At 30.6% G+C, this 17528-nt stretch overlaps 1 pseudogene; it reads left to right on the forward strand.

The window, feature by feature from the left end:
- Nucleotides 1-17528, forward strand: part of LOC143642328 (activating signal cointegrator 1 complex subunit 3-like) — a 73177-nt pseudogene that overhangs the window by 30966 nt on the left and 24683 nt on the right.

A 17528-nucleotide genomic window follows, 5' to 3' on the forward strand; every position in this document is an offset into this window, starting at 1 on the left:
AAGCACTATAAACACTTACAAATTAAATAAATAATGTTATAAATCCCCGGAGATACAGAAATTTGTAATGAGAAAATTTTAAGTTTAAAATCACATTTTAAAAATTATTATTTTGATATTTATTTAAGATAACCAGATGAATAAAGAGGATGAAAATTGTAGATGACGTTTTTTTTTTTTTTCTAACCAGGATTCTCTCTGAAATTCTAACTTGTTACTATATTATTGTACTGTAGTAATAATCAAGACAGACCATGTGGGAACCAAGACCATCTTTCAAGGGATATATCATAGAACAGAACCTATAGTACTTTCTTTCTCCTAAATTAAAGTGAATAATTAGCATAGCAAGATTCATATACGGTAATTGGTTATGGGGATTAGGCTATCTGTGTCATTATGAATGACTTTATACACATAAACCTCAAAATTCTTGACAGAATTAATATTTAATTATTTTTTTTAATAATGTTGAGTTTTATTTTTTAATCTTTATTCATTTTATTTATTTTATATGTGGTGCTCAGGGTTAAGCCCAGTGCCTCAAATGTGCTTAGACAAGTGCTCTCCTTCAACCCCAGCCCCTTATTTTGTTATTTTTATTCTGGTACACTTACGTTTAAACATATTCAGTAGTTTTATTATATAAAATGAAACTAAAACAAAATGGATACAGAATATAAAAAAGAATTAACAAATGTCAAAAATGTTCTTAATGCTATGTAGAATTAAAATCCATACAGGGAAAAACAATCAAATGTCATCATTGAGTAAGTTCAGTTTGGGAAGATCGCATTTTCAATGTATTATTCTCAATGAAATAAAGAGGCCTGCTGTTTTCATTAACTGAGAAATCATTTCAGTGATTGTGCGTACCTACTTTTAAATGTGGCACAATGATCTATTTTGAAAACTTAATTTCTGGCAGAATGGCCTTTGATGTAATGTTTATGTTTGACTTTAATGCATTCCTTTAATTTCTGTTGTATTTTTGATTTGCAGATTACTCTGGGGACAGTCACAAACATGGAAGAAGCAGTGAAGTGGATAAGTTACACTTACCTTTATGTACGGATGAGAGAAAATCCATTAGTGTATGGCATCAGTCACAAAGCTTATCAGGTAGAAAACTTAAACTCGTTTATTAAAAAAAAAAAAACCTCAAGCCTTCTTTTTAGTTTTGTAATCCTTTCATGATGTGAGGATAAATATTTGCTACTGTTGCCTCATCTGAATAGAGTTATGGACCTAGAAGAAAAATAAAGAGCCTTAATTGTTTTTGAAAATGCACTAAAAAAAATTAAATTGGTTCCTTGTAATTATTTTCCTTTATTTAAATCTCTTTTCCCATTAATAATGTTATTATTTGTATCATTCTATTTTTCAGGTATATTTCTGTTAGATGTTAATATTTCACCATGATTTTTACTCTGGTACTTTGAGTTTTAGAAACAACCATATATAAGGAAACATATAAACCATTTTTAAAAATACACTTGTTATATACAATCTACTCCTCCTGTCATGTCCCTTCTATTCCCTATAGTGAAATAAAAGACAGCATTAATGCATTATTGTCTTAAGAGTTTAAAGTTTGAAGTCAGTTTCATGATTCAATGTGTGTGCATAGACAGAGAATTAGATACATGTGATAGCAGGTTTTCCTATGAGCTTTATAGTTGTGTGGTCCATGTGGCTTACAGATCTTGTCTTTTCTTTAGAACTCTGCTTTATATACTGTAAATGCTTCCTAATTACAGATAAAATTCAGTTGTAATGTAATAAAAACATTATTTCACCATCTTCATATGATATTTACTTCTGTTAAGTCAAAATTATCAAAGAGGTTGAGTCTAACTCAAAATTATAGTTTTTCTCTGTTTACCAATATACATACACACAAATATTGTATTGATAAATAAATACACATACATATGCATTGAGAGTGTGTGTGTGTGTGTGTGTGTGTGTATTGGTAAATATATATATATATACACACACATGCATACATACATACATTTGTTATCAAAGCAATTGCCAAACTTTTGGGGTTTTTCTTTCATTTTTCCTTTTCTTGTGCAGTAGATTTTGCATGGAAGAGTTGAAACTTAAGACTTAGGGGGGAAACATTAAGAATAATAGTAGCAACTAGTTCTGAAGATGGTAATCTGAAATTCTTAGGTTTTCATACTTGGGTCTTCTTTACATAGAATTCCACTACTTTTCTGCTTCTCAGTTGAAATATGTGCTGATCTTCAAATGGATGTCTTATTTTATAAGCAATTTATAACTGCATTATAATCTGTGATTTCATACATTTTTATATTTATTAATTTTTAACTTATACTCTATAGGCAAACATAAAGGTGGGAATCACTGATGGTTATTCATACATGTGCATAGCATAATTTGTTCAGTTTCTTCACTCGGTTCCTCCCTTTTCCATCCCTTCTCCCTTCCCTCTGTACCCTTTATCTACTTCGCTGATCTCGGTTATTTTTTCATGGGACATTGCCCACCCTCTTTCTCTGTTTTTTTTTTTTTTTAGTTCCTTAGTTATCTCTTGCTTCCACATGAGATAAAACATAAGTCCTAGTTTTTTTGAGTCTGGCTTATTTCACTTAGCATGATGTTCTCCTGTTCCATCCATTTGCCAGCAAATGCAATTTCATTCTTCTTTAAGTCTGAATAAAACTCCATTTTGTACATATACCATATTTTCTCCATTCATTCATATGTTAATGGGTACCTGAACTGGTCACATAATTTGACTATTATGATTTGTGCTGCTGTGACCCAACAATCCCAACAGACCTTTCACTTTTTAAATTATGTGTCTCTAAATGTTCTCATCACAAATATGATCATTGTGAGAATAGTCAAAGGTACAATGAAAATTTTCTGAAGGACTAAAAATAAACAAGTACATGTATTTTCATGGGTTAAATATCCCTTGGAATAAGATAAACACATCAATTGATTTTTAAGTATTAGGTTAATATCAAAAGTTTTTTTGCAGTATAATGAAAACTTTTACATAGTTTTCTGGTATTTGAAAAAGAGGAATTTTGTTTCATTCCAGGATTCATTGTTTTACTGCCTTTACAGTTCTATATCTTAACTTTTTCTTTAACTTATATGTTTTGATTTTGTTGCTCTGTAAATTTGTATCTATAGAATTCTTATAGACAAAAACAAATCAAGTAGTTTGGACCTGATATATATAGTATCACTTATAGCAAATATTTGCTGATAATACTCTTGATGCTATGTTACTTATCTGCAGTTGGTTTCCTTTTGCCTCATTTTTCTGATTTTTAAAACTTTTTAAGCTGCCATAAAGATCTAAGTTAAAATAAATGGAAGAAGTATTAACTCATTAGATTTCTAGGAGTTTTACTACTTCTCCAACACCCCATTAAAGGTCATATTTTACATTATTGCTCATAACAAGAGATTAATCTTCAAGACTTAGATGTGTATGGTTGTGCACTTGTACAGTATGGTTGTGCATGTATATACATAGCAACAAGAATATTTGTTAGGGAACTGGGAATGTGGCTCAAGTGGTGGCGCGCTCGCCAGGCATGCGTGTAGCCCGGGTTTGATTCTCAGTACCATGCACAAACAGGGATGTTGTGTCTGCCGATAACTAAAAAATAAATATTAAAAAATTCTCTCTCTTTCTCTCTCTCTCTCTCTCTCTCTCTCTTTTAAAAAAAGAATATTTTTTAGTATTTTGTATTGAATATCAATTTATACTTAGAAAAAAATTATAATAGTTTTAAAACTATATAAAAGTTCACTGTCAACTTCATTTTATTCTTTGCTTCTATTATTATTATAGACAAAATGGATTTTTCCACCAACAATGTGAAAATTACTAAAACAATAGAATTGTATTTTTAAGGGAATAACCATGCATTTATTTTACCTTTGACAGGGGAAAGCATTCTTGCCATCATATCCCCAAATGACTGATAAAATAGAAGTATGGTTCGGTAATTTAAAGTGCCTATTTAAGTGTGGGAAGGAGAAGATGATGTTTTTTTTTTCCTTATACCTGATTCACTGTGTCTATAACCTGAAAGATTATAAGATCATGGAAGAATAACATTGGTATCTAAAGAGACTGTACAGATTGATAGTTTTATTATCCAAAAAGACTATGTGGATTGATAATTTTAATGAATTTTAAAGCTTTCTTTATTTAATCAAATAAAATCTTTTTTATTTGTTTCTTAAATGTATAGAATGTACTTCAGAATTTATAATTGAAAAATCTCTGATCAGCAGCTTTAATACTGGGTATATAACCAAAGGAAATGAAATCAGTATGTTGAAGAACATCAGTTCTCCTGTGTTCATTGCAGCACTATCCATACAAAGAAATGGAAGCAGCCTAAGTGTTCATCAGCTTATGAATGGATAAAGAAAAATCTAATACCTCTACACAAATGGTGCATTATTCAGCTATAAAAAAAAGACTGATATATTGTCTTTGCAGTAACAGGGATGGAACTGGATGTTGTTACGTTAAGTGAAACAAGCTAAGTACAAAAAAACAGGTACCACCTGATCACATTCATGTGTAGAATCTCAAAAAGTTGATCTTACAGAGGTTGAAAATAGAATGGTGGTTACCAGGGGCTGGAGAGAGGGATGGGGAGAGACTGATCAATGAGTACTATGTTTTTATCATAAATAAATGATAAATGTTAGACTGATCAATGAGTACTAAATTTTTACCATAAATAAATGATAAATGTTTGAAAGATAGTTGTATTTAATCTGTTTTAAATATTGAACAATATATTTTTGTATTGAAAAATCACTTTACACCATTGATACATATAATTTTATGCTTCAAAGTACCAGTTCAAAATTAAGTTTTTAAAAGTCTAATTAAAACATCAAGTGTTTATATTTCTTTCCTGTAGATTGACCCAACATTAAGAAGCATCGAGAACAGTTAGTCATTGAAGTTGGATGAAAACTAGACAAAGCTCAGATGATTCATTTTGAAGAGAGAACTGGTTATTTTTCCTCAACGGATTTGGGTAGAACCGCCAGCCACTATTATATTAAATACAATACCATTGAGGTAATATTCTGAGAGGAACAAATGCAAAAATGTTTGTTTTTATAGTCAAATATTTTCTAGACTTCAAAATATATTAATAATGCCAAATAACAAAAGCAACTTATGAGCAAATACGTTTAGTTTATATGAATTCAGCAATATACTTTTAGTAATGACAAGAAAAAAAATGACTTTAGATAGCAATGGTGCTCTTCTGTCATCCTGTTTCATGAACATATCCTAAACACTACATACACCTGAAATAGTTGAAGCCTATTGGTGAGTCTTACGGAGTGTATGCCAGAATGATTTTAAGCTGAACTTGATAGCTTAATTATTTCCTTGAATAAAAAGTTGAAAACTTAATTGCATATTAGTAAGAAACACCAAAGAAGAGTTTAAGAAACTACTAAAATTACCAAGTCAGCCTGTTTGTACTAGATGAGTAATTTAAGGAACTTTTAAGGCCAATTTTGATCATACAATTATAAGAGGATTTGTTGCTTTTTAACAACGTCCTGTTTAAGATGATGTGATACTTTAATATTTTTACTTTTAAAAAGCATATACATTTCTTTATGTGTTTTCATGTATGTATATCAGTACATGTCAATACAATGATAACCTGTTGGGAGAATACTTAAATATGAAGAGATTGAAATAGGTTAAGTTGAATTTTTATACTTTTTTCAATAGATAGTGTTTTGAGCTTTTTCTTAAATTCATTTTTGCCTTTTGTACATAAAGTTGTTTTTAAAATAGGAGAATAGAAATCATCAAAAAGAAAAACTCAGCTTATATGAAATCTCGGGTTTGTAGATTTAATATTTGCTTATATATAAAACAGGTTTCAGAAAAACACCTTTATGTGCTTACTTGGTTTTCCTCATTTTTTCAGAATAACCTATATGTGTATGACACTAGATTTCTGCAAGACCTCTTCACATATTATCTCAGAGCTGTGATTTGGTGGTTCCTCAATCCCAGACCTAGTCCTTCCTCCTTATATCACCTACTCTCATCTCATTGTCTCTATGAGACAGCCTTTCTCATTTGTCCTCTTGCTAGTAGACTGCTGCCAAACTACAGCCTAACACTTTCTTTTTTTGCAGTTCTTTTTCAGCAACTCTAGCCCTGTAGTACCTTTGTCTTTTCCATATGGCCTTTAACTGATTTTTCTGTGTATTCTCACTCTTCATATTTTGAGACTCTTTGAATTGCATGCTGTCTAGTTATTTCCCTCTGAATTTTATATGATGTATGTGAGCTTATAATTAGTAAATGATGCAGATTTCCATATGCCTATACTGAAGTCAAGACCAGAATGTTATGTTGAACATTTTTAGACATTTAGTATAGATTTCATTAGATGATTTTACTGATTTTTTTTTGGTTCTAATGGCTTTCTTAACTATGTTTAAGAGTGTTTTATAATCTTTCATAAATTTGATAATATCTTTTGATATTCTATTTTAATTAAATGTGACACTTACTTTGGTAGACCTTTAATGAACTCTTCGATGCTCACAAAACAGAAGGTGACATATTTGAGATAGTCTCCAAAGCCGAATAATTTGATCAGATCAAGGTAAGATTACTTGAAATTTCAGTCAGATATGTACAACATAGACACATTTATTCATTTATGAAAGTTTGAAATTAATTGTTTTTCCTGATACAATATAAAAAAGCCATATGGCATATTGGAGTATCAGCAGTGTTTTCTATTGTACAAGAAAACTCAGTGTTCTAGATAATAATATCACAGCATACCTAACATCATGCTTTGCTTTGTATCCCAAATCAAGAAATTTAAATAGGTTGTGTATTAATGAATTTATCAAAAATATATTGTATATGTTTTGGTTTATTTGCAATATAGTTCACTGAAGAAAATGTTAAGAAAATCCATGATTCTGTACCCATATTATAATTTAATGTTATTAACAGTGAAAACTTTAATACTTTGAAATAGTACTTCACAATTTTAAGCTATGAATGCATTATGCCATATAAAATATATGACTATAATGAATGCATTTGAAGATAATCAATTTTTCCCTAATCAGTCTGGGCAGAGGTTTTACTCTGGTCAAATAAAAAATGAAACCTCATCAGTTGAAAGATGGTGAGGTCAGATGACTTAATTTTTGTGGCATATCAAATTTTTATGTGTCAATGGCAACTTTAATATTGGTGATGAACAATAAATATAATTGTACCTGCCTCAACATAATTTCATATTATATTTTATAATTTACCTATGGGAAAATTACTGGGTTTTAGCTGTACAAGAGTAAAATATTACATTATACTAAAAGGCAATCTTAAAAACATTCAATATGATTTTTAAATAAATCAAATCAAATATTACTATAAAAATATTGACTCTTCTAGGTCAGAGAAGAAATAGAGGAGTTAAATGCTCTATTAAAAATTTTTTGTGAACTCTCAGCTCCTGGAGGTGTAGAAAATAGTTATGGGAAAATAAACATCTTACTTCAAACTTCCACCAGCCGAGGAGAGATGGATAGTTTCTCCCTTATGTCAGATTCTGCATATGTTGCACAGGTAAGAATCTTACTCCCCATTTTCTCTTATTTGTTTATCTCTAGAGACCAAGGAATTAATTCTATTATTCTGTGAATACATTACTTTGAGAAATTCTATGAACTACAGTTTCTCCTTAGAATTAAAGATATTGATTTGTACATCTTTTATGTAACCTGTGCTTGTAAATCAGGACTGGGGGTGAAAGTTAGTGGTTTGTTTGGCTTAGTAACAAATCTATCTTATATAAGGCCTAATATATATATTCCAGTATGATAGGTCTCTGATTTTAAATATTGAATACTGAAAGAAAATTGTTCCCTAAACCTACAGCTCATTTAATTTATAACTTTTAAAAACTGCTATTGTAAAAAATTCTTCATATATTTAAACCATCATGTGAAATAAAGTAAGTTATATTTTGTCTTCTTTGTCTTTCATTTCTTTTCTTTGTTTTATTTTGTTTTTCATAATACTACAGATTGAACTGAGAGGCTCTCTATGACTGAAATATATCCTCAGTCCTTTTTTACTTTTTTCTTTTAATTATTTATTTTAGTACTAGGGATTGAAACCAGGGGCCCTAAATCACATCCCTAACCCTTTCTATTTTTTTTTTATTTTGAAATAGGGTCTTACTAAATTGCTCAGGGCCTAGCTAAATTGCTGAGAATGGCTTTGAACATGCAATCCTCCTTTCTCAGCCTCCCACACAAGCATACCTGGCTTTATTTTTTCCTTTAAGACAAGGTTTTGCTATGTTGCTGAAGCTGACCTTGAATTTATGATTCTCCTCTTCAACCTTTGGAGGTGCTGGGATTGCAGGTGTGTGCCACCATACCTGATTCTAAGTATAAATTAAAAAAAAATCCTAACCTTTAAAGTATACATTTTGATTATTTTTATTTAGAAATACCTTTATTAAGTTGAGAAGTAAACTTTAATCTTATATAATTATGTTATCTCATGTAATTATTCTATTACATTATATTTGTAATTTTATTCAAAGATTTAATATAGAAAAAGTATGTTTTAAATGTTTTTTATTTTAAAATTCTTATTTTTATTTAAATGTAATGAATAGTGTTGTTGGGTTTTTAAATTTTATTTATTTATTTTAATTAGGTATACAGGACTGAAGAATGTATTTTGATTCATTGTACACAATTGCAGCATAACTTTTCATTTCTCTTGATTGTACATGATGCAGTGTCACATCATATGTGCAGTCATTTATCTACCTAGGGTAATAATGTCCATCACATCTCACCATCTTTCCTTCTGTCTCCCTATCCCCTCTCCTTCCCTCCCACCTCTTTTCCCAATCAGAATACCTCCATTTTTCCCATGCCCTCCCCCATTATGGATCAGCATCCACTTATCAAAGAAAACATTTGACCTTTGTTTTTTGGGGATTGGCTTACTTTGCTTAGCATGATATTTTCGAACTCCATCCATTTTTCTGCAAATGCCATAATGTTATTCTCTTAATGCTGAGTAATATTCCTTTGTGAATATATACCACAGTTTCTTTATCCATTCATCTATTGAAGGGCATCTAGGTTGCTTCCACACTTTAGTTATTGTGAATTGAGCTGCTATAAATATTGATGTGGCTGCATTACTATATTATGTGGATTTTAAGTCTTTTGGGTAAAGACCCAAGAGTGGGATAGCTGGGTCAAATGATGGTTCCATTCCAAATCTCCATACTGCTTTCCAGACTGGTTGCACAGTTATGCAGTTCCACCAGCAATGTATGAGTGTGCCTTTTTCCCTTGTCTACACCAACACTTCTTTTTGTTTGTATTCTTGATAACTGCCCTTCTGAGTGGAGTGAGATGAAATCGTAGAGTAGTTTTTATTTGCATTTCTCTAATTATTAAAGATGTTGAACATTTTTTTTCATATATTCATTGATCAATTGTATATCTTCTTCTGATAAGTGTCTATTCAGCTCCTTAGCCCATGTATTGATTGGGATTTTTATAAGTGTTTTTTGAGTTCTTTATATATTCTGGAGATTAATTCTCTTCCAATGTGTTGTGGCAAAAATTTACTCCTAAAATGTAGGCTCTCTCTTCACCTCATTAATTGTTTCTTTTGCTGAGAAGAAGCTTTTTAGTTTGAATCCATCCTGTGTATTAATTCTTGATTTAATTTCTTGTACTTTAGGAGTCTTTTAAGGAAGTTGGAGCCTAATCTGATGTGATGAAGATTTAGGCCTCCTTTTTTTTCCCTCTGTCAGGCTCAGGGTATCTGGTCTAATTCCTAGATATTTGATCCATTTTGAGTTGAGGTTTGTGCATGGTGAGAGATAGGGTCTTAATTTCACTTTGCTGCATATGGATTTATAGTTCTCCTAGCACCATTTGTTGAAGAGGCTATCTTTTGTCCAGTGAATGTTTTTGGCTCCTTTTTCTAGTATGAGACAACTGTATTTATGTGGATTTATCTCTCTGTCTTCTATTCTGTACCATTGATCTACATGTCTATTGGTGCCAATACAAGCCATTTTTGTTACTATAGCTTTGTAGTATAGTTTAAGGTCTGGTATTGTGATGCCTCCTGCTTCACTCTTCTTGCTAAGGATTGATTTTGCTATTCTGGGTCTCTTTATTTTTCCAAATGAATTTCATGATTGCTTTTTCTATTTCTATAAGGAATGACATTGGGAATTTAATTGGAATCACATTGAATCTGTATAGTGCTTTGGGTAGTGTGGCCATTTTGACAATATTCATTGTGCCTATCCAAGAACATGGGAGATCTTTCCATCTTCTAAGGTCTCCACCAATTTCTTTCTTTATTATTCTGTAATTTCCATTGTAGCGGTCTTTCACCTTTTTTGTTAAGTTCATTTCCCAAGGTTTTTTTTGTTTTGTTTTGTTTTTGTTTTTTTCTTTTTTTAGGCTATTGTGAATGGGGTAGTTTTCCTGATTTCTCTTTCAGAGGATTCATCACTGATGTAGAGAAATACATTTGATTTATGGGTATTGATTTTATATCCTGCTGCTTTGTTGATTTTATTAATTCATTCTAGAAGACTGAGTTTGAATAATAAATTAATGACAAATTTAAAAATACATTGGACCTAACAACCAATTTCCCCCTTTTATTCTTTAGAATGCAGCTAGAATTGTTCGTGCCCTTTTTGAAATTGCTCTGAGGAAACGTTGGCCTACCATGACCTACAGGATCCTGAATCTTAGTAAAGTCATCAACAAGAGGCTTTGGGGTTGGGCTAGCCCTTTGAGACAATTTTCAGTGTTACCACCACACATTCTAACAAGATTAGAAGAAAAAAAATCTTACTGTAGATAAGCTGAAAAATATGAGGAAAGATGAAATAGGTAAGAAGGGGGAAAAGTGCTTAAATGAATTTTTCTGTGAAAATAAAATATTTTACCAGATATAAAAATACTGTGGGGGCTGGGGATGTGTCTCAAGCGGTAGCGCGCTTGCCTGGCATGTGTGCGGCACGGGTTCGATCCTCAGCACCACATACCAACAAAGATGTGTGTCTGCCGATAACTAAAAATAAATAAATAAATATTTAAAAAAATATTGTGAATTTTCATATTATATAACATAAATTTATTTTCTTTTTTTTTTAAAGAGAGAGCGAGAGAGGGAGAGAGAGAGAGAGAAAGAATTTTAATATTTACTCATTTTTTTTAGTTATCGGCAGACACAACATCTTTGTTTGTATGTGGTGCTGAGGATCGAACCCGAACCACACGGATGCCAGGCGAGCGCGCTACTGCTTGAGCCACATCCCCAGCCCCAATAAATTTATTTTCTCTCTTATTTGTTTTTTTAGTACATTATAGTTTACATTGTTAATTTTGACATATCCATGAATGCATATAACTCAATATAAATTTTGAACCTACATGTGAAATCTCTTTATTTATGCAAAAGAGCAAAAATCACTCCAAATTTTATGAAGTTATTTAGCAGAATTAGCAATTAAGGCTGGATGTGGTCACACATGCTTTTAATCCCAGCAGTTCTGGAGGCTGAGATAGGAGGATCACAAGTCCAGGTCAGCTTCAGCAACTTAGCAAGACCCTGTCTCAAAATTAAAAAAAAAAAAATTAAATGGGCTAGGGATATTGCTTGGTGGCTTAGCTGCTGGCCCTGGGTTCAACCTCCACTACCCCCTCCAAAAAATTAGCAATTAATTAAAATAGTTTATATTAGCAAAGTTTTAAGTATTTTAAATGTAGATCCTACCCATAAATGATAATCATCATTCAGTGATATTTATTCTCATTTTGTTTCTTAATATTGAACTAATTTCAAAGATCTGTTATGTATATCAGCAGTATCACAGTAAAAGTTTAAGTGAACAATAAGCTCTACATTCTCTTCTTTGCTCTGCTCACACTGTTGGATACTTCCCAAATGTTTTCCTGCTTCTCTTTCACTTTTAATGGAGTAAGGGGAACACATACCCACTTCCTCAGCCCACAACATAAACTGTAAGCCCTCTTCCCACAAATACATGCTCCCCCCAGTCTAATTATGCCAAGTGTTTGTTATGGACTTCTCCTTTACTATAGATATTGTCACGAGAATGTCATGAGGTGATTGGCTTTATGTGAATCAAAATTATCCCAGGTGTTATGGTTTAAATGTGGTGTCCCCCAAAAGCTCATGTGAAACAGTACAAGAAGATTTGGAGGAGAAATGATTGGGATGTGATCTCCTTTTCATGAGTCCCTGAGGAAGAAGTGAATACTGAACAGTATTGGACCATATAAGGAAAAAAGAGAGATTGGCTTATATAAAAAAAAAATATGATATATGTGTCCAGTGGAATATTATTTGACAATAAAAAGAAGCAGAGTACTGATGCAGTTTAAAACATGGATGAACTATAAAAATAGTATGGTAAGTTTAAAAAGCCAGTCACAGAAGACCATATGTTATATCATTCCATTTAACAAAGTGTTTAGAATAGCCATGTCCATACTTCTAATGAATATAAGTACTCTCTTGGAGGTGATAAAAATGTTCTAAAATTAGATTATGTTCATAGTTGTACAACTTTGTTAAATATGTTAAAACCATTGAACTGTATACTTTAAATGAGTGAACTTTGTTTTATTAATTATATATCAAAATTTGTTAGACTAATAGCTGCTGATATGTAAACAGTACTGTTACTTGAGTTATGATTTTCATAGTAGTAGGATAATTTTTATTCTAGGTCCATGGGACAGTAGGAGAACCCTGGTGGATTTGGGTGGGAGATCCTACAAATGATCATATTTATCATTCAGAGTATTTTCTAGCTCTTAAAACCAGGTGAATATAACCTTATTATTTAGCTATCATAAAAAAATATATAAACAATTTTTGTTTTTTTACTATCTCTCTGATTTCAGAGTGCCATGAAAGTTTTGTTATGTTCTGTTTTCCTGTTTTGTTTCAAAGGAACACAGAGATTCAGTGTGACAATATTGATTATTCAGTCTGATCCTAGTTCAAGAAATTAATTTATAATCTTTACCATCGTTTAAGGCATGGCTTCTAGAGGCGTGGAATATATAAAATAAGGAGGGTAAAAATAATTTCCTGCAAAGTAATAAATTGCTTAGTGAAAAGATCATTCCTTGTAAAATTATCTGTAAAAACTCAATTGTTGTTACATCTTTACCTCATGTTTTATTTGTAATTTCTTTTTTTATCAAAGAGAAAGCAAGCTTCCGATTGAAAATCTTGACTAGATTCCGATACTATTTTATAGCAATATTTTGTTTTCATGCATTTTTCTTCTTGATAACCATGTAACATATATATTTTAAGAGATTTCAGATATTCCACTTAAGATACTGATCAGATTTAAAGAAAAATATTAAGTAAATAATAATATGGTACTTGAAATTATAGAAATCATGAAATAATTGCATGAATCATGTTTGGGAAATTCTGATAATGAATCAAACTGGTAACATGTCATAATGATAACATATATATACATAATATAAAGTGAGTAGAAATTTTTACCTTCTGTTATATCAAATAATCCTCAGAAGGAAATCACCTACAAGTTACTGTAGTACCTGAATATCTGAGCTTTTTAGAAATCCAACATAGTTTATTTTTATTACATCTGGTATAGATACTATTAAGAATTGACTACTAAGAACTTTATTTATTTTAGACTTTATTTCACATTAGGTCATTAGTAAAGAAGCTCAACTAATGGTATTTGCAATCCCTATTTTTGAACCTTTGCCTTCCCAATACTATATCCAAGCAGTTTCTGATAGACGGTTAGGAGCAGAGGCTGTTTGTATTATCAACTTCCAACATCTGATTCTACCAGACAGGCATCAGCCCCATACAGGTAACAAATTGAACATTAATGTGTTGATGTGAATTATTGACTTCCCAAAATTGTTATTTTAATTAATGTTGACAAGTATAAAGTTGTTTTATTCTGAATCAAAGCCCAATTTACTTGAAAAATTGTTTCTAAACTGTATGTTCAAAATTTTCAAAATCAAATATGTATATGTAGATAGTCAAATTGTGGACCTTTAATTTTTGTTTATTTAAGCCCCAAAAGCATTAAAGTAGGCTTAGTCAATTCTGATAACCATAGTAATGATAATAGTTACTATTTCTTTGTTACTGGACTTTCATCTGTATATATATAATCATTATTTCTCCATATAGCCTTTTTTTTCCATTGTAATTGTCATTTATCATTTTATCTGTATTCTCTGTGAAAGTTTTGAGATATCTCTTTTTTCTTACATTTATTTCAATTCAAATAAACTTATTTCTAGTACAGGTTATCTTTTATCCAAAATGTTTAAAACCTGAAGTGTTTCAAATTTCACATTTTTTTTTAGATTTTGGAATGTTTGTATATATATATAACAAATTATTAAAAGGGATATATAGTAAGAGCATTCAGCAGCATTTTTATTGTTGTAATGTATAAACTCTAGGTTTTCATAAAATGAACAAATGCCTTTCTGTTTTGATTTATTAAAAAAGCAAAATTTCATGAATAAATCTTTGCAGTGATACTTTCAAGTACCCCTGAAATCTATTTCAAAAACATCTCGAAAATAGTATACTAATTTCGTTTTTTGAGAATTCATAATTGATGAGTATTGATTTTCAGAAGTCCTTAATTTACTTTACAGACATAAATTAGGAGTAAAATTTTCTTTCCCATGTATATTTCAGACACACTGTTTGACTTTTCAGAATAAAAATGTTATTCTGACTACTTTAAATAGCATGCTATTTGACAGTCCTTTCAGAAGTGAAAGGAGACCTAAATATGACTTTATAATCTTTCATTTTGTCAAATGTACACCTTATTCATATTATTCATTGAGAGATTCTTTATACTACATCTCAATTTCTCTTTGATATCTTGGCATAGCAAAACCAAAAAAATTTATCAAAATAGAATGATATTGAAACTGTATAATCTAGTAATCTACTTATTACAGAGGGTCTTTCTGGTCTTATTTCATCAAATGTGTTTATGTGATATCTAGAATCTCATAAGTTCAAAATATGTGGAAGTGATGATGTTTTAACTTAAAATATATGCTTCCAATATCATTGCTGGGTTTCTTTCTTTCATTAAAGTACTTAATTTCACATATATTAGCATTATATGTTAATGCCAATTTAATAATTTCTTTCTTAAGCAACCAAATACATATCAACCTATTTATATAATTAGCTGATATAGTATAAACATACCATTTAGGTAAAATCACTGTAATAGATCATCTTAATTTAACATTATCAATAACTGTGCATTTGACATTGTACAATGTTTAATTTTTAGTCTTTTATTTTTAAAAAAAATATGTTTGATTAACATTGCATGCCTTATCATGCAATGTCTTCCTCCTTCCTGGATTTCCAGAGCTATGGAAAATTTAAACAATCATAATCAGACATAGAGAGTATGAAGTTAGCTCTCAGCTATCCTTGTAATAGAGTAGAGCAATGGGTGGGGCAAAGATAACTTCTTAAAGTCATCTTTTTATTTATTTTTTTTTTTTTCCTTTAGGGACAAGGTACCCAGGATTGAACCCAAAGGACTCTTAACCACTGAAGCACATCCCCAGTCTTTTTATTATTATTATTATTTTGAGAGATAGAATATCACTAAGTTTCTGAGTCTGAGGTTTTCATTGTTTTACAAATTATGGCAGATTTATTTTTGTACCATAACATACATTTTGTCATGTACTTTTATTCAAGTTATTTCCCTTTTTGGAAGAGAAATATATAGTTGGTTTATAGGGGATTCTTCAATAAAAGTGTTCTGTTATCAGTTATGTTAAATGTAGTGACTGAATAATATGTGTCACTGGTGTATAAGAACTTATATTAAACATGTTCTTCTCTAGAGATAATTAGGAAATGTTATTCTTTATAATACAGTATTCAGTATTGTGCATGTTTTTTCAGTTATTGTATAGAAGTAACTGTTGAATCTTTTCAGAATTACTGGATCTTCAGCCTTTGCCAATTATGGCTTTAGGATGTAAAGCATATGAAGCCCTGTACAACTTCAGCCACTTTAACCCTGTGCAGACACAAATATTTCATACACTGTATCACACAGACTGTAGTGTCCTAGTTGGAGCACACACTATATCAGGAAAGACTGTTGCAGCTGAATTAGCTATTTTCAGAGTCTTCAACAAGTATCCCTCCTCAAAGGTATGTTGAACATATTGTGTGCTTATTATATTCAATTAGAAAAGATAGTTAATGTCTCTAAACTAGCCAGGTCCAAATATTCTGGCATACCCTGGTGAATAGCTTTGTTATACTCTCAGTGAATTTTCCAGGGGGCCAGATCAGTATTAGAATAATTTGTTGCAAAAAAAATTGATATCAACTTTGGAGTCTTCTACGTGAATTTCTCATGTATATAGTGCTCACACATCCTCATATCTATAATTCATGGGTACTTCTTTTATGAGGTAATTAATTCTTAGCTGAACTTGTTAGGTATATAATGATTCATAATAATTCTTTGGATATGAATGAAATGCTAATACTTTAAAACACTTCGATTATACACAGGAAATATAGACATAATTTATGCTACATTCCTCCAAATATTGATATTATCAATTAATGTCAAATAACACCAGAATCAAATAAGTATTGATTTTTAATTTTTTTAAAACATATTTAGTAAATTTTTCCCAATACTATTTTATTTTTAATAGAAATGATTTATATTTGAGGTGTTCAATGTGATACTTAAATATACATATACATTATAAAATAATTGATAGAATGAAGATAGCTAGATATCCATCACTTCAGATAATCACATATTTTTGCAGTGGGAACATTTAATATCTAGTCAGCAAATTTCAAATCTATTAATACGATATTATTAAATACAGACACCCTTCTGTACATTAGATGTCTAAAACTAGTTCTACATAAATGAAACTTTGTATCCTTTAAGCAATATCTCCTCATATCCCCCAATTTCACCCCTCTTAACTATTATTTTAATCTGCTTCTATGAATTTGACTTTTTATTATTGCACCTGTTAGTGAAATTATTCAGTGTTTTGTTGTTTTCAGCTTATTTCTCTTAACACAAAGTATAGTATTGCAAATGGCAAGATTTTCTTCTTTTGTAAAGCTGAAAGATCTCCCATTGTGTTTCAGTTTCTTTTTTCATCCCTCTTGGGTCACTTAGACTGTTTCTTTATCTTGGCTTTTCTAATCAATGATGTAATAAACATAGAAGTGTACATGTCTTTGAGACATTGATCTCATTTCTTTTGGATATGTATTCAAAAGTAGAATTCCTATGATGCTGATGATGTTTTCCATGTGTAATTTTTTAAGGCTGTTCATGTGTATT

Source organism: Callospermophilus lateralis, chromosome 11 (genome assembly GCF_048772815.1).
Source record: "Callospermophilus lateralis isolate mCalLat2 chromosome 11, mCalLat2.hap1, whole genome shotgun sequence".
NCBI lineage: Eukaryota > Metazoa > Chordata > Mammalia > Rodentia > Sciuridae > Callospermophilus > Callospermophilus lateralis.